The sequence below is a fragment of the Amblyomma americanum genome, chromosome 4 (genome assembly GCF_052857255.1).
Source record: "Amblyomma americanum isolate KBUSLIRL-KWMA chromosome 4, ASM5285725v1, whole genome shotgun sequence".
Taxonomy (NCBI): Eukaryota; Metazoa; Arthropoda; class Arachnida; order Ixodida; family Ixodidae; genus Amblyomma; species Amblyomma americanum.
The window spans coordinates 26,188,353-26,206,309 of record NC_135500.1 but is presented as its reverse complement, the minus strand read 5'-3'; the positions used below and the strand labels follow the sequence as shown (position 1 = coordinate 26,206,309).

The 17,957-nt window shown below is 51.8% G+C and overlaps 1 long non-coding RNA gene across 1 annotated transcript in view; it reads left to right on the top strand.

The window, feature by feature from the left end:
* Window positions 1-17,957, top strand: part of LOC144127843 (uncharacterized) — a 42,353-nt gene that overhangs the window by 11,310 nt on the left and 13,086 nt on the right. Inside the window, exon 2 of the long non-coding RNA XR_013313583.1 lies at window positions 11,965-12,128. This is a non-coding gene — a long non-coding RNA (uncharacterized LOC144127843). The remainder of the gene's footprint in view (window positions 1-11,964; window positions 12,129-17,957) is intronic.

Below are 17,957 nucleotides of genomic sequence, written 5' to 3'. Positions count from 1 at the left end.
CACTTTTCGGCCCAGCCTTCGCCACCACTTTAAATCTGCCTTGAGCGGCCGGCATTCTGTTCGACGACTGCCGAGCACGCTTGTCGCTTCGCCACCGCCGAGTGATTCAGTCCATTTTGGGTGCAAGTCAGCCAATAAACAGTTCTTTTAGAAGACCCTTTCGTCCGTCTTCATCGCTGCTTCGACTGCCGTCACCACTACGTGACATCTGGCGGAGGTGCGGGGTAGCCTTCCATGTTCCGGACGCCTCCTTCAAGTCGTGAAGCCAGCCCTCTGCGATTCGCACCCGAGGACGAGCCAGCAGCTTAGCGAGCCAGCCGACGTCTCCAGGGAGAGGAGCCTGAGTTCGGGAAACTGCCGGACCGCACCATACAGCGAAAAGACGCTTCTACGAGCACCGCAACCTCGCCGAAGATGTCGACACCGATCATACTATAGCAGCCACGGGTGCCGCCAACTTTCAATGGATCCCTAGGCGAAGACCCTGAAGAATGGTTGGATCAATTTGAGCGCGTGGCGTCATTCAACAAGTGGGATGATGTGGCAAAAATTGAACACGTGTTCTTCTCACTGGATGGCTCCGCACGCACGTGGTACGAAAACCACGAGTCGTCCCTTACGACATGGGAGCTATTCAAGAGAGAACTATTCAAGGTATTCACCAGTGTCGTGAGGAAAGAAAGAGCCGAACGACTCCTCGAGTCCAGGATCCAGCTTCCGAATGAGCCCGTCCGCGGTTACATCGAGGAGATGAAGCGCCTATTTCGCCGCGCCGACACCGAGATGACCGAGGAAAAGAAAGTTTAGTTTTTATTGCGCGGCGTAAAAGAACAACTCTTTGGCAGCCTCGTCCGCCAGCCGCCAAAAACAGTCGAAGAATTCATGCAAGAAGCCTGCACGATTGAGAAGACCCTCGACGTCCGAGCTCGGCAGTACAATCGCCCTTCCTCTGTCTGTGCAATCCGTTCGGACACGACGGCCACCACCAACGACAGCTTGCGGGAAGTTATCCGCGAAATCGTCCGAGAGGAGCTACGCCGATTACAGCCATCCTCTCCACAGCCACAAGCAGAAACTCTGATGGATGTGGTACGGGAAGAAGTGCAACAGGCACTTGGCACCCCGACGGCCACAGAACCCCAGGCCATGACCTACACCGCTGCAGTAAGGACTGCTCAGCCCCACCGACAACCCCTACGTCCTCCTCGAGATGAGCCACTTGTTCCACAACGCCGCCTCCCAGCCCCCGACCGCCCAGCCTATGGCCGACGCTCAAACCCCAAGAAATGCGACACCTGGAGGAATTCCGACAACCGGCCGTTGTGCTTCCATTGGGGTGAGGCCGGCCATATTCTTCGTCATTGCCCATACCGACCGTCTTCGAGGATTTGCCGTTAACGCCCCACGACCACGCTTCGGATAACGTCCGCTGGAAATCGCCGAGTACCTTCGTCGAGAGGAGTACATGCCGAACCGTTTTTCGCGCTCACCATCGCCGTCAAACTCGCGCTTTGCGTCGCCACGCCGCAGCTACGCAGCCGCGGTACGAGGGGTCTCCCAGCCCCCGTAGGGGAAGCTAAAGGCAGCAACCTCTGGAGGTGAGGATGCTCACGAGCGAAACGCCGAAGATCCTCCACCGACCACGCCTCATGAAGACGCTGCACCCGCGACACCGCATGAAGAACCGACACTCGCTGCACCGACGCCGCACACAATGAGAACCCCGACCACGACGCAGGCTGCCTTGAAAACGACGCCGCCACCCAAAAGAGCCTCGACCACACGCCCCACCGGCGACTCGCATACGCGACGAAGCCGTGACCCGACGTCGAGAGCGCCATGCAATGCAGGAGCCAGGACATCCGACTTAGAAGTCACTATCGACGGCCGGAAAGTTACCGCTCTTCTATACAGGAGCCGATTACTTGGTGATGAATGGAACGTTCGCTGCGCAGCTAAGAAAAGTCACAACGGCTTGGGACGGCCCACAAATTCGCACCACAGGGGGCCACCTCATTGCGCCACCAGGACGATGCACAGCGCGAGTGACTGTCAAAGGACATACCTATCCTGCGACCTTTGTTTTGTGCTACCGCAATGCTCACGCAAAGTGATCTTGGGTATGGATTTCCTTAAGGAGCATCAGGCGATCATAGACCTGCGACCCAAGCTGATCACGCTTTCGACGGACGAAGCCATCGCTTCGATGAAATCTCGGGAAAATCACGTTGCCCTGAGTATCCTGGAGGAAGAAGTGAGCGTCCCACCACGTTCTAGCGTTATCGTGACCGTAGGCGCCACGAAAGCCATTAACGCTGAAGTCATCATCGAGGGCAACACACAGTTGCTTCTAGACCGAGGAATCAGCATCACACATTTCCGCAATGGCCAGGCCGAAGTACTGCTGGCTAACTTCAGCGAAGAATACCGGACCATTAACACAGGAACGGCGATTGCTTTCTTCGACGAAATATCCGACGTACGAGACTCCTTCGCCCTGTCGGACCCCTCCGCAGCAGATTCGCCTGACCAAGAGATCTCGCCCACTTTCGACATCAACCCAGCCCTGCACCGGAACAAACAAGACCATTCATCTTTAAGCAGCGCGAAACACAGGACAAGAGGAAGAAACATGAGACGACACGAGCGCTTTTCTAACAACTGAACTTTTATTTTAGAAAGGTTAGATATATAGGCACCAAAATAATAACCGAAAAAACAAAAAATCCAGAACAAAAAATTGCGATAGTCCGTCAACCGTACGTGCACGCAGTGGGATGTTAATCGCCTCATTTTAACGAAGCACAACAGCAACCTTAACCCATGACATGCACCCAGCTATCACCCTGTCGCCACACATTCCCCTAGAGCGTGATTCTCATTTTCCACCAGATTGATGAATGGCGAAGCGACACAAGATTCAGACTCCTGCCTTATCAGAAATGCTTCTACTAACTCCCTGCAGGTCTGGTCTGGGTGACTGTTTAAACAAGATATTTGTCCTGCCCAAATGGGGGAAACAGTCTTTACGTTTTCGGCAGTGCACAGCAAGGTTCGACGAAACTGCCCTTTTTACTGACCTTCGATGTTCAAACAGCCGCTCGTTTATACAGCGGCCTGTGTGGCCGATGTGCATCTTGCCACAGGAAAGCGGGATAGAATAAACCACTCCAGTGTCGCAGTCGACGAGCGGTTTTTTATGTGTAACTGTGCATCTGATCTTCCATCGGTCATCCCGGCCCTCAAGCTTCTTTCTTACTGCACTGCAGACTCTGCTCAGCTTATTCGTAGCTGTGAAAACTACTTTTACCCCGTATCTTGCCCCTACCTTCTTCAACCGGTGTGACAGTCCTTGTAGGTACGGAATCCCGACTAATCTTGTTAGCGCGCCGCCTTTCCTTTTTATTTTGCGAGACTATCGCCCCTAGTCAATATTCTTTCTGATATTTGAGCTAGAGCCACATAAGGAAAACCAGCGTCCCTAAGCCTCTGAACCTGGCCCTGGAAGCTAGTCTCAACCCTGTGGGAGCACGATTTACGCAATGAAGCCTTGAGACACGAAGTCGCTATCCCCGCCTTGACTAATTTTGAGTGCTCTGAATTGTAACTTAGGTGCGGCTTAGCTGTTCTAGGGTTATATTCCCAACACGTTCCTGTTTCATGGCTGATGACTTTGAAGTCAAGAAACCGAATAAAACCCGAGTCTGGTAATTCAAACGTGAAACCCAGACCCTAGATCCTCTCTTTGAAAATCTTAATGATATTGGTATCACTCCTTGGCGACCCATCGTTCAGAAACACTAAAAAATCATCTACATAGCGAAACACTTTCACAGCGAAGGCCTTAAGATCTTCTTTCAGTCTTATGTCCAACCTGCTGAGGAAAATGTCACTCAACACAGGGGCGACTCGAGACCGAATACACACACCAGACCGTTGGACGAAAACTTTTTCACCCCATCCAACGAAGGTCGAATGTAAGTAAAAGGACAAAGGTTCAAGAAAACATTCCACGGAAGTGCCACAGTTGGCAATGAAGCTCGTTTCGTCGTTATCGTTGACAATACATTCCTTGACGTTCTTCAACAAATGAGCGTGGGGTAGGGAGTAAAATAGATCCTCCACATCCCTTCCGACGTCCAAATTTCGTGCGGTTGGCTGTAGCCCTCCCTGGGCACACAAGACGGTTGTGCCGTATCCTTTGCTCTGAGTGGTGGAGACAGGCCCGTTTCTACAGGGTTTGCCTTCGCGTCCACCGCGGGCATGCAAGGAATGAGCAACACCAACTCCGGCTTTACGCGGACTGGTCCAAGACTGCGGACTGCGTAACCGAGTTTTTGTAGAACACCGTGCGGCCTACGTTACCCACTAGGAAGAAAGCTTCAACAACGAGAGGAAGGGTTTGTCTTCTTGGCAACGGTGAGATTGAAAATCGTCACCGACGCACTCTAGAGCTTCGTCCCAAGTTCTGCTTTGAGGCAGCCTTACGACCTCTCGAGAACGTAGCGCTCGCGCGGACTGTGTCTGCGTACCCGAAGGAGACAGAGGTGTGTCAGTGAGTGCTCAGAAGTCGTCTGCAACTACAAGGGCAAAAAGGCGTCAAGACGTATGAAGGGATTGATCAACTACTTGGCAGCTGAAGGCTTGAGGCCTCTCCTTTCGGACAAAGAGAGATTCTTTGTTCTCGCACCAGAGAATGTGTTCACCAAGAAGGCAGAGGAAGCTGTTAATACCAGCAAGCCGCCGCCAAGGGTACAACCAGATATTCTGTCAAACTGATATGATACTCCATAACAATCAAAACATAAAACCAAAAAAGAGAAACTGAAGAATCATGAGATGAACAATGAACGCGGGGAATATGAGATATCTTAGCAAAGCAGTGTCAAAAAAGCCATAACAAAAGCAGTCACACAAAAGTGATACATGTCAACGGGTAACTATCCTCGTTGCAAAAGCAGTGTCAAAAAAGCGAGTGTGAAACGCTAAACACATTAAGTCACAGAGATAACAGCACCGAGTTTTACCGAAGTAAAGCAACCTAGAGGGCATCGAAGTTACGCATGTCCATCTAAGAATGTTATCTCTTTGTCGAGCAGAACTGAAGCAGTACTAAAGCATTCGTCACCGGTGTTAGCAATATGAACAGCCTCAATTATTTCTCTCCGAAGTTTGGTCTTAGCATGGGCCAGAATCGTGGTATTGGTAAATATCGGCTTGCAACCATGATCCACAGTATGCTCTGGTAGGCGGCGTCTTTCATTTTTTTTATTGTCCTCTCATGCTCCCGCAGTCTCTCGTTGACGCACTTTCCCGTTTGTCCGATATATACGCAACCACAGGTTAACGGAATTCGATACACGACGTTGGTGGCGCATTGGACGTAATGATAATCATGCTTCTTTTCACATGACTCTCGCTTCTTAAACAGGACATTACAAATACTAGAAAGCTTACTGGGGGCGGAAAAAAGAACCTTTACGTCGTATCTATGGCCTATCTTTTTCAATTGTGGGAAATTCTATGGATATATGGTATGAGCATGAGACGGAAATGAATCAAACAGCTCGCGTATCTGCCAATCTCTGGCTGCAGTCAAATGCTGCGTCGCGCTGGCGGGCAGACCTCCACTAAGCTGCTCTACAGGCCGCGGAGCTCACTCAATTTCTCCGAACTCAGTATCCTCACCAAAAATAACGCTTGTGTGGCCTACTCTTGCATGATAGGGTCGAAGATGGTTGCCATGCACAACACTCTTTTTGCCGCCTTCTACTATTATTTCGTAGGAATTTTGGCGGTGTTTCGAGCTGACCTTATAGGTGCCGCACTATCTCGCGTCGAGCTTTCCATGGCTGTCCGTGCGAAACAAAATCACCTCATCGCCGATGTTGAAAGTTTTTCCTCGCGCACGGCGGTTGTAGTGCGTGGCGTATGCCCCCTGCTTCTCGGTGGCGGTCAGACCCGCCACTTCAGCCGCCGATTGCAACTGCCCCCGCAGTTTCTCCAAGTATCGAGCTGCCGGTTCTCTCAGCGTGTTGGGAATATCTACCTCTACTGCTCATGTTTTGTTTAGTATAGACAGGTGTCCGGTTGGGCGTCTCCCGTATAGCATTTGGAATGGAGAAACTCCCGTCGTGTCATGCGGCACCTGCCGGTATGCCCAGAGCAGGAAACGTATGCATTTGTCCCAGTTGCGCCTGTCATTGTCGATTACATGATACAGGATGTTTTTGAAAACGCGGTTCCGGTTTTCTATGGAACCGTTGTTCTCGGGGTGCTCCGCCGTAGAGAACCGCGGCGAGCTGCCGATTTTCTCACAGAACAATTGCGTCATCTGCGCCGCAAAATTAGTGCCCTGGTCACTGCATATCGTCTCTGGTACGCCAGTGCGTGAGAAAATCTCGAGGAGCGCGTCACACATTTTGCGTATTGTAAGCGCCGTTAGGCACACGACCTCTGGCCATCGTGTGTGCAGGTCAGTGATGCAAAGTGCGTATTTGTGCCCCCTTGCTGATGGAGGTCCGACCACATCGACGTTCACTACCTGAAAGGAGTAACTAGGCCGCGTGAGTGGTGCGATAGGGACTCGGTCTGTTGTTCGGCGGTCGGACCTCATTTGGCACCCATGACAAAACCGACAATGCTCGTCGACATCCGCATTGACTCCTGGCCAGTAGAAGCTCATCTTAATTCTGTTTGCCGTTTTCCTCTTCCCGAGGTGCCTTCCCCACGGGGACTCATTCGCCAGAATTATTACTTCCCTTCTCCTGTCCCTCGGCAGCACTAGCTGCTCATAGAGTATGCCTGCGATTTTGTCTTTGTGATAGAGCAGCCCGTCCCGCACGAACATCCTGTGACTGGCCGCTTTGCCCTGTCGCCAGGCATCGGTCAGACTCTCGTCCGACCGCTGCGCATCGCGGAATACCTCATTCTCATGCGCTCTTGTTTCCTAGGGACACATCTCGCTCGCGGCCACGAGTACCTCCTCCGTCGTCTGGTCAGCCTCGGCGTTTGCCGGTGACTGAGGTTCCTCCTCCCCCCCGCTAGCTGCGGCCCGTGCGTCGGCCACCTCCATTCTCTCGCCGGGGATCTCGTAAGAGTTGCTGCGCGCCTGTTCTAGCATGTGCCAAGCCTCGGCGGAGAGCAAGCAGTCAGCTTCTTTGGACGCCAGCTCCTTCGTCACGGCGCACAGCAGTGACGCGCTCTCTCTAACGTGCCGATCCCGGCCTGCGGCTATGCTGAGTGGCCCCCGAGCTTGTCTCGCCACCACTCTAGCACCAAATGCGGCAACAAGCGTGGCGTTTCCGATCTCCCCCACTAAGTTACTGGGTATAGCGCCCTCTTTAATCACCGTTATTTTTGCGCCGGTGTCAATTAGCGCCCTGAGAACCACCTCGCCGCATCTCAAGTCGACGTACTCCACAGAGGCCAGTCCTTCCGTATTCATGGGCCCCGCACTGGACTGAACGTCCACGGTAGCCCTCTGCCCGGGTGTATCTATACCTACGTCTCCGTAGCTGTCAGCGGCGCTATCTTTGCCTTCAGCTACCCTGTTTACGCTTTTCTTCGGCGTGTTCCCATTTCCCTGGTTTTTAGGGCACAGCCGGGCGAAATGTGGGCCATTGCAAATAAAGCATGCCGAGGGCCTCGAAACATGCGGCTTTTCCCGGAAGCTGGGACCGACTTTTGAAAAGGTGCTGGTTGGTGGGCCGCAAAGAGGCTTTTGACCGCCAAAATTTGCTTCTTTCCCGAGCCTTTACCCCCACCGTCCTCGAACGCCTCCACTAGCTTCGCTATTTCGTGAGGCTTCACCCAGCTGTCTCCTTCCTCTCGCTTGACATATTTGTATGCCTCGGAGCTCAACGCCTGCTTCATCTGATCTGCCACGTTCAGGGAAACTCGGTCCTCGAGCGTCTTAATTCCCCGCGCCGACATGTAAAAAGCATGGTAGCTCTCAATGCGCGACGCGAAGTGTAGCCAGGTCTCGTTTCGCCCTAACGGGGCACTACGGAACTGCCTGAGGTAGTCGCCTGGGGACAGTCGGAGCTCGGACACAATGGTCTGTTTGACCCGATCGTAGCTGTCGAGCTCTTCGGTAGCGACTTTTGAGAAAAGGTGCGGGATTCTTGCGCTTACTTGAGGCAAAAGTAAATGGCTGTTAACCTCGTCCGGCACCTCATAGGAGCGAAAAATGCCCTCGACTCCCTCAAGCCATACCGGCACTTCTGGTTCCGTCGGATTGGGAGTCAGCAAGCTCTTTAGACGTTTAGCGAAATACGCTAACGTTTCTTTGCGCATCTGCCGCCCACCCGCCTGCGAGCCCTGTAGTGAACCGGCTTGCAGCTCCAACTGCCGGGTTCTTTCTCGCATGATAAGTAGCGTGGTTTTACTCAACTCCAGCTCCATCTCCAGCCGCCGCATGGCCGCATTTAAATCTGCGGCATCACCTGCCCCCTTCGCTGCTCCCGTCGCATTTTCTGTTCCCGGCACTTGATCCATACTCGAATCTGTGGTGTGACTCTCAGTCTCGTCCGTACTCATTTTTGCCACAACTGCACCGCTACGCAGTATCATGCAAAAGGCCCGTGACTCGCCATGACGCCTTAATTCCGCGTCAGTGGGTTCCGAGGACCAGCAGAAAAACCACCCACCTTACTACAGGAGTAGCATGCCCTGTCGTCCCCGACACCCGCGTCTGATGCGCTTGCGTCTCGCTCTCAGGTCGATTTTAGGCACAGTCCCCGTCCTTTGCCGTCCGTAGCTCTCGTTGCTTTCCGTTGCCGCCGCTTGATGTGAGGCTCGGCAACCGTGAAAGTGCACCGCTAGTCCGTCAGCGGCCAATGTTCCTCTTGTGGTATGATGGCACCGCTGCTCGATCCGTTGAGCTGAAACTCTGCGGCTGCTTTAACGCTAGTCCGTCAGCGCTGATGTGTCAATCCGTTGACACACAAAGAGCCGGTTGTTCCGTCCGTCGACCGCTGCTCTAAGAGTCGACCAGCTGCTGCGAAGTAGGTCGCTAGGCACTGATCTGCCTTTCCGTTGACGCGTTCAGCACCGCTGGCTAGGTTCGTTGGCCGCAATGCTGGACGACTTTTGGTGCTGTCCTCTTCCGGCGGAGACGTTTCTCAGGCACGGTCCATCGGCCCGGTCGTCTTCGTTCTCGAAAGGTTTGAAGGTCACCGAAGTCTGACAGAAAACGGTGATCCTGTCGTAGGCGGCGCCAGTAAAGATTTTTCTTCTTTCTTGCTCTCCTTCGCTTTCTTCTCTCTCTTCTTCTTCGTAGGTCCCGTTTCCCTTGCTTCGCCAAATAAACCTCTCGAATTGGCCGGATTAACTGAGAAAACTGATTTAATTACACACTTGATGAGAACAATAAAAAAGTACAGTCCAGTTAAAATGATGACAGCAGCATAGATACAGAATAACTGAGCTGGGCCGCCCTTGGACTTAGGACAGTCCGTCGTCCAAAGCGAGCATGCGGGAGGAAGTCCGTCTCCTACCGAGCTCCGGCCTCCACTGCCGCCTCGCTCAGAGCTCGCGGCTGTCACAGGGTTTCTTCCCAAAAGAAATCATTCTTTCGGCACTCCCACATTCTCAACGTCACTTTCCCCCAGATTTCTGGGAATGGATGTATCGCAGGCGGGGCTGGGACGCCGACGCGTCTGGGTCTCGGTCCTCCATGTCAGGAAACCCTTTCCCGCGGAGAAGCGCAAATTTACGACCAGTGGCTCCGAGGTTCAGCAAAGAAAAGCGCAAACCCAGCCACCTAACTAACCCGTGGTGTGTGGTTCGCCGAAGGCGTTCGGAGACCCGTGCCCTAAATGATGCGAAGAGCCGTCTATGAGGACACATGATGCATCCCATGTCAGTGCGAGAACAAGAGCCGGAACACTCATGCTCTCTCGACGCAAACTCGGAGTTGACCCGCGTTAACAAACACATCGAAATCAGGGTGATGAACGCGCGCACCGTGTCGCCTAAGGGCCCGTTCACACTTGTCCAAAAATCCGATGAGCGAAGCGGATTCGGCCGCTTTTGACGCTGAGCCAGGCGGAAAGCAGCGCGGCGAGGGCGATCGGGCTGGACACAAATTTTCCGCGTTCGCCGCCGCGGCGAGAAACATGGCGGCGCCCTTCGACGCAGGGCCCCTCGCCTCGGAATGAATTCGTCGTTATTGCGGCCTTTTTCAGCGCTTTCACTGGCCATAATTCGGACACCGGTACATCGCTTCGTCTCACATCACCTATAAACAAAAGTATAAGTGATAAATTTGCTTTATTTTTATATTTTGAGTGACGATTCTGCCGCCACTAGGCTTACGAGGAGCGCCTGTTTCGTTGGCAGTACTAGTTCCCGTCCTGACAAGCAGATGGCGCCACTAGGCTGGGCTTTTCGTTGCGAGTCTGCATACGCTCAACTAAAAATGGGAATGTGCTTGCGTTTACAAACGCAAGCGTGCATACGGTTATGGTACACAGACAGCATCGATTTATGCTCTTTTCTAACCATATCTGTGTACGCCGCGAGCGGTGACGTGGTGGCCGGGAAGTGTGTGGAAAAGCGAGAAACAGCAGCGGCGCGGCGGTTCCGCCTCGCCCGGGCGTCAACAGATGAGAACAGGTCCAAGTTTTCCCGGCGAGCGAATCCGCTTCGCTCGCCGGATTTTTGGACAAGTATGAAAGCGCCCTTACCCGGCCTCCGCTCGGACCGACAAACAAAAGACAAATTGAAGTCTCCCCGCGCAGGCGCGCGGCCTCTCGGCCACGACTGCTCGGGGGTGCAACTCTACAGAACGGGACTGCGAACCACGAACCAAAGGCAAACAAAAGTTTCCCCCCAAGACGCCTGGCGTCTTAAGCCCCAACTCGATGGACACATCCTACGAGTACCAGCGGAGCGCCTACGCGCACGGGCGTACGCTGGATCCTGTCTGCGCATGCGCAAAGCGCGACGCGCACGCAGGCGCGAGCAGGGGCAGATATCTGTCCATGTCAGATATCCGCGCCTGAGCGCGCGCGCTTGCGCGCGCGTCGGAAGTGGGGTCCGGTTTACAACAATAGGAGGACGGCGGGGGCTCTCGGGGACTCTTTTCTTTATGGCTTGAACCTATCCCAGGTTCCTGGAACGTTTCTTCGCGGTTTAAGTTGTCCTTTCAGCGCCCCCCCAAATCCCCTTACTTCACGCTTGAAATTCTTTTGGTCGGCTCGAGAGGGAGAACGCCCCAGCACAGGGTGCATGGAGGTGTATGACTTTTTTCGACGCTTGGCATGGCGCGGCGCTGGGCGCGTAGGCGCTCCGCCGTACGCCTAGGATGTGTGCATCGAGTTGGGGCTTTAGCGACGCGGCCTCGAGGGTGCAAATGCAAAAAAACAAACATACAAGCAAAAGAGACGCGAACAAGCTGAAGCGCATGACGACCGCGCATTAAGGGAAGGGGTAAAGGAGGGTTTGGTTTATGGTTTAAGGGGGTTTAACGTCCCAAAGCGACTCAGTCTATGAGAGACGCCGTAGTGAAGGGCTCCGGGAGTTTCTACCTCCTGGGGTTCTTTAACGTGCACTGACATAGCACAGTACACGGGCCTCTAGAATTTCGCCTCCATCGAAATTCGACCGCCGCGGCCGGGATCGAACCCGCGTCTTTCGGGCCAGCAGCCGAGCGCCATAACCCCTCAGCCACCGCGGCGGCCACCCACAGAAGTGTCTTTCATATGCACCACTGGTACCTTGTGCAAGCTTTTTTCCTCTTACAACGGAAACTGTGGTGTCTGCGATGGTTACACAAATGTGCACATTGAGCCAATGCTGTTTTTGTCATACCGCTGATTATGAATGCTTTTATGTACTGCTCCCCAGTATGCATGTCAACAGCCTTCTGAGATATTGCACCAGACAGTCAGGTTACTGCACATCGTGCACCACTATATGACAAATGTGCTACATTCAGTCACACTCTCCTTTTGACAGCTACACAGGAGCAGCTAGCTGTGGTGCCGGGCCGTCCGAATCAGCAGCATGGGAGCACGCGGACGGAGGAGGTGCGCCAGCTGCTGGTGGAGACCCGGCGAAACAATGACCTTCTTGAAGCTCGCAATGTTGAGGACACTGTGTTTCACGCATGCCTTCTGAAGGTATGTGCAGACAGCACCCACCACATTTAGTGAAGTAGAAGCAGCTGCATGCAGCTTGTTATATCTACACAGTCACATTCATTATATCTACATTCACAGTTCGAAACCACTGCCTAGCCTTTATATGACAGCGTGTTGAGGGACATAGTCCATATTTCAGTAGGTGATCTTTAATGTGACACGAGCCCTCCATGTCCGTTAAGTTTCAAATGAAGCTCCTTTTATGTGCAGCACCACAGCCAGACAGCAGGAGATGTCCGCAGCATCACTGCTGCGGTGATGGACCTCACTGGTGCCCTGAGAAAAACTGGTGCAGCGATGGCGCGGGCAGCAGAGGCAGCCAGGGCCGATTCTGTGCGCCTCACCGAACAAGCCGTGCTTGCGGTGGCTTTGATAATGCGTATCCTTCAAAACCAGCTACAGCCACAGCAGTAACTTGTTCGGTGGGACTTTTTTTGTCCTTCTCTACCTGTTTTTTTTTTCTGTTTTTTCCCTTTTGCAAGGTGCAGAATATTTTTTAATTCCCTACCAGGTGCAAGCGTTATGTATATATTTGTTTCCCTTCTGCAAGGTGCACAATATATTTTCTTAATTCCCTGCCAGGTGCAGGCTTTATGTATATATTTGTTTCCTTTCTGCAAGGTGCACAATATTTTTTTTAATTCCCTGCCAGGTGCAGGTTTTATGTATATATTTGTTTCCCTTCTGCAAAGTGCAGAATATCTTTTTAATCCCCTACCAGGTGCAGGTGTTATGTATATATTTGTTTCCCTTCTGCAAGGTGCACAATATTTTTTTAAATCCCTGCCAGGTGCAGGGGGCTTATATATGAATGTTTTTTTTCATATTGTACTTTTTAACTTGTGTGAAGTGTACAGGCTGTGCAATATTCGTTGTCCACTTTGGTTTCGTGTTTCAATGTGGAAGCATTGCTAGTCCAATTACGAGAAACCTGGACGGCATTTATGAGCACTCGCAGACGGTATAGAAAATCCCAGTCATGTCAGGATAATTTTGCTGTCATCAACTGGTCGCATGGCGCACACAGCAAGTAAGTTGAGGACCGCCTTTCCTGACGGTCTTATACATGACATTCGCCTTATACAACCCCTCGTATTAAGAACCAGCGCTAAAAACACACACAGAGGACGAGACGAGACACACGAAGGCGCTGAGCTTACAACTTAATGCGATGGACCACAACCAACTCGCCCAATCCTTAGTTCTTCTACAGTTTATACAACCCCCACTGCCTGAGTTCAATATGGCGCAACTTTTCCCTGCTACATTCGTGTCAAAATTGCAACCAACCATTTCTCTGCTGCAGCGTTCCAGGTAATGTCATACGCACGTGCTTTCGCATTCCCGCACATAATCAGTCTGAAGTGTTGTGTCAATTTTTTGTGATGGTACCTTGCAACCTTTTGCAAGACGCACAAGCTGAGTGATATGCACTATTTACTTTGATTTCGTTTTTAGATGTTACCTCTTTTACCTTCTGCAAGGCACACAAGGTATGCTATATCTAGTCAGTGTTCGGTTTTTCATATGTTCATTAATTTTCGTCATTCGCGCATTCACTTAATTGTGTGCTTTAACGACCCGATGTGACACACGTGCTTATAGGGTCAATGTTTTTTGGAGGGCTCCGGGTTAATTTACACAACGGGGTTCTTGAACGTGTCTACACATTGCACAGCACACGCGCACTGCTTGTCCATCGCAATGTGACCGTCATGGCTGACAGTTAACCTGCTCCAGATCGGTAGCAGAATATTTCAAACACTGAGGTGCCACGATGGGGCTTAGCATACCTGATGCCAAAATATTGGAAGATATATATAGGAACTGCACAGCTACCATAGCCCTCCACAAAGCCAGCAATAAAATTCCAATAAGGAAGGGCGTCAAGCAAGGAAACACGATCTCGCCAATGCTATTCACCGCCTGTTTACAGGAGGTATTCCGAGGCCTTAATAGGGAACAGTTGGGAATAAGAATAAATGAAGAATACCTAAATAGTGTTCGATTCGCTGATGACATTGCCTTGCTGAGTCACTCAAGTGATGAACGAGTTAGGGAGAGCAGAACTATGGGTCTAAAAATTAACGTGCAGCAAGCCAAAGTAATGTTCTAGCAAGGGAACAGCAGTTCACAATTGGCAGTGACACCTGATCCGGATCATGAGACGGAAAAAACTAGGCGGAGGATAAGAATGGGGTGGAGCGGATATGGCCGGTTCTCTCAGATCATGAATGGCAGTTTACCAATATCCCTTGGGCAGGGCATGTAATTGGAAGGCAAGATAACTGCTGCTCCTTAAGGGTAAGGGAGTGTATTCCAAGAGAAGGCAAGCATAGCAGGGGGGTGGAACAAAGCTAGGGGGGCGGATGAGAGAAGTTTGCGGGCACACTGTGGACGCAGCTGGCAAAGGACAGGGTTAATTAGAGAGACATGGAAGACGCCTTTGCCCTGTAATAGGTGTAGTCAGGCTGATGATGATGATGAATGAGAATTTTATCATGTTAAAGTCATTCTGACAGTACAACTAGCCATATTCATGATGCGTTCCGTTGTGCGTCGATCTTCTCAGAATTGCTAGGGTTTGCCATTGCGCAGAACTTCATCACACGTCGTCGTATTGATATTCATGTATTTTGTGGGTGATAAACATTTTGTAGTCAGGCGAAATGTATTACACACTTATAGAGCATTGCTTTAGATGTGTACCATGATTTAAGACGTGTGCTGAAGTGCGTTTTCTGTTTGCATAACTGACGTAGAAGCTGTGCTAACACATAGGCCACTAGTCTTGTCATGTTTGTTTATCATGTTTGTGTGTTGCAATTTGTGTACCACACGTGAAGGTGTTACTTATTCATGGTATTGCAAGCAGTGCATTTTGCACCAATCTGTTCAAATAAAAACACTTGTGATAAATGCTGCTAAAAAAATGCATAATGAAAGGAACCCTGAAATGAGCTGTATGGGCATATTTTAGTGTAAGAGATGTGTACAGGTGCTCTTTGTTGGTATTTCAGTTAAATTTGGAAGGTGTGCTTGCACCCTGTAATTTAGGAATAAATAAAAACCCTCCTCAACGTAGGACATAACCAAAGAGGACAAAACACCTCACCGCGCGTCCCCTAACTCGATGACGCTAGTGGGCAGACCGGGTGAGTTTCAAGGATGGCCCTTCTCCCCAGTGATGTCGTCACGGCAGAGGATGTGCTATGAGGTGTGTTGACCTCTTTGGTTGTGTCTTTTTTATTTATTCTAAATTACAGGGTGCAAGCACACCTTTGAAATTTAACTGAAATACCGACAAAGAGCACCTGACAGTACAATATGTCCATCGAAATCATTCCAGCCCTTGAATGCATATCGAGCAAAAAAAAATTGACTTCCTCATTTCAGTGAGCATCACAAACATTCGGTGCTTTGTTTTAACAATACACTCTTTATTCACACACACACACACACACACACACACACACACACACACACACACACACACACACACACACACACACACACACACACACACACACACACACACACACACACACACACACACACACACACACACACACACACACACACACACACACACACACACACACACACACACACACACACACACACACACACACACACACACACACACACACACACACACACACACACACACACACACACACACACGAACGCACACGCACACACACGGCGTAGGAGGGTGCACGAAGACGGTTTTGACTTGCCAGACGAGCTGTTTCGATGCCAATTTCGACTCAGGCAGGAGACTGCACAGTGTCTGTGCGACCAACTCGCCAATGAACAGGGAGGTGCGCAAGCGGGTGCGCTGTCAGTGCACCAACAGGTGTTTTGCACGCTGCGCCTCTTCAGCGCTGGCAGCTTGTAGGCACACACAGGAAACAAAAAAAAAATAAAAGTCGGCCCTTTTCGGACGGCGGCTAAGGGCACAGCGACAATGCAGAGTTGCTCACACACAAGTGTACACTGACACGAGGGGATGACGCTACCAACAGTAACCGTGGCTGCTGTGTTGCACAAATGAACACCTTGGCCAGCTACCCTGCGAGGTGGTGTCGATGGGCTCAGTGCTAGCGACGCTGGAGTTGCCGCCGTAACTGACGACGCACCGTGCGCAGGTATGTCAGCCTCTGGAGACGGGTTCTTCGAAAAAGCTCAACAATACCGTTGCGCACGGCTCTCCCCCGCAAGTAGGTAAGGCGGCCTGCAGCGCCTTGCGTGTGGACTGCAGCCAGAGGTGGCTCGTTGTCGTCCAGGTCAGTGGCATCCACGTCTCCTTCTTCTGGCAGGGGGTCATCCAAACAGGTTGTGCAGCGCAGCACATGCTCCGATTATGAAGGCCGCTCGCTCCGGCTCGTATTGAAGCCTCCGGTACCTTTGCAGGCACTGGAAGCGGTTCTTCAACACGCCGATGGCGCGCTCCACGACGGATCGCATGGAGCTATGCGCTGAGTTGTATAACCCCTCTGGAGACGCCAGAATTGGATGCCCTGGTACAGGTGTTAAAAGCCAGGGCTCCAAAGGGTAGCCAGTGTGTCCTTCATAACAGAAATGATGTGCAGTTAAGCGTGGCCTCTGTCATCCTCAATCTCAACACTCTTGATACAATGGCAGCAGATTCATAGCAATGTTAAAAAAACATGCTCGAAGACGACCGGTCAACAAGAGACACAAATACGCACACACAAGGCGCAGAACTTGCAACTGACTATTTTGTGGAAACAGGGACACTTATGAAGGAGGAGGAAACAAGGTACACACGCAAACACACCGTGTGCAGTGCTAATATATTATCGACGGGGCCATGTGTGATTAGTAGGAATGGAAAGCCCCAATGTACCCATGTAAGATTTGAGATGGTTCTTTGCTAGACATAACTCAGACAAACCGAGACAGTTGTCACCCCTTTTGGAGGTGATGTAAGCCTCGATAACCTCTCTTTCGGTTTTCATTTTTGCCTCACCACGCAATTTGTAACCGATGTGGGGATTTCTTATTGCTTACCCAGAAGAAGCTCGCCACCTTGCAGCAGTCCTTGCTCTATCTCGTGGCGCAGCCACGAATAACGCCACGAAAAGGCGTCGTGGTCCGATCCCGAGCAGCGGGGGTCAACAGCTATAATTTTCATGTTGGAGTCGCACACCTGAGAGAAAGCACACCACAAGCTTAGTTGTGAACTTCCGCCGTCAAGGCCCGAGCTTGCAGCCGAACATGCAGTCAAAAACGGAGAGCGAAGCCTACTCGCTATCATTGTGTTGAGGGCGTAGTAGCCCTTACGACTCCAAAAGACGGCCTTGTGTGCAGCATCGCCCCGTGGCGCCTTGATGGCGTTAAGTGTGCCATCCACACACCCAACGACGCCGGGGATGCTGCCGTGGCGAAGGAAGCCCTCCTTCGCCGCTGCCTTCTCTTCCGGGCTCGCCGGGAACCGCACCCAACCGTCCCGCGACCCGACTTTGACAATTGCTGCTGACACCCGCCGCACACACTTGCTGACAGTGGGCTGAGCTATAGCGACGTTGCCCTCATTGCCCACGGCGCCTTGAAATCCGCCGGTGCCGAAGAAGCGCAGTGCGCACAACACCTGTCGCTGCACTGACAGCGCACTCGGCCGTGCACCTCCCAGTTCATCGGCGAGCTGGTCGCACAGCCACTGTGCTGTCTCTTTCCTGAGTCGAAATTGGCGACGAAACAGCTCGTCTGGCAAGTCAAAACTGTCTTCGTGCACTCTCCTACGGCGTTGCTCGCGCGGCCAGCCGCGTATGGCGAAGTAAG